The sequence below is a fragment of the Penaeus monodon genome, chromosome 30, assembly GCF_015228065.2.
Source record: "Penaeus monodon isolate SGIC_2016 chromosome 30, NSTDA_Pmon_1, whole genome shotgun sequence".
Classification (NCBI taxonomy): Eukaryota; Metazoa; Arthropoda; class Malacostraca; order Decapoda; family Penaeidae; genus Penaeus; species Penaeus monodon.
This window is the reverse complement of record NC_051415.1, coordinates 22,666,188-22,667,133: the sequence shown is the minus strand read 5'-3', so window position 1 is coordinate 22,667,133 and position 946 is coordinate 22,666,188.

Below are 946 nucleotides of genomic sequence, written 5' to 3'. Positions count from 1 at the left end.
TATCCGGCCCTCTCCGCCCTCTCCCTTTGACAAAAGTATCGATTTTCAGTTTCTTTCTCTCTTTCACTCACGACACATTACTCACACGCTGATCCAAGATGAATGAACTCGCCATGATTAATCACCGCGCGAGAAATACGGGCACGGGGCAAGTAGTACGCCCGCATAAATATTAAGATGGGAGCCACAAAAATTCCGCCAAGGCAAAACTGAAATAAAAAAGGGCATATTACAAGGCGACAAGGAGGGGTGCGAATGACAGGGCGTTTGTTGATAAAAGAGCGAGTGCTGAGTGGGCGTGTGATATTAGCTGTTACTTGTTACAGACTGTGTTTTCGATTGTTTTTAGTGTCGGTTGTTGTGTTGCAATACGGTATTGTTGATTATTCAGAATTTTTAGTCTCCTTCCATTGCTCTTTTGTAACTTCAATTTTTGTTGCTCTCCTGAAGTTTCTCTTAAGACCATGTCGCAGTTACATTGGCTCCTGTGTAGTAACCCGTGAAATGATAGAACCACTCGGTTACACGGGTAAGATCTCCGTTACCCAGGTAGTCGCGAGGTGCTCATGTTTCCGCGAATTGGCCCGGTAGCGCCTCAGTTACTCAGGTAGCTGCCTTTCTTCTCGGGTAGCACATTGGTTACTCGGGTTTCCACCGGGTTACCCAGTTGCCTGATCTCTTCGAGCGATCCACGGGGCAACTCGGTCCCGATCGCCATTTGTTTGGGTCCGGGGATGTTTTCGCTCCCGGCTTGTTTGCCCTTCTCCCCGTGTCCCGCCTCGTAGGTCTTGTGTGTGTAATCAATGGCCGACTGATTTGGTGTGGCGTGGCATGACCTTCGGGGGATTTATGCGCCAGTGGAAGCCAGCGGGCGTTATTTATATATTGAATGTAAATATTTTGAAAATATATAATTCAGTTATTTTAGTTCATACACGCATACCAA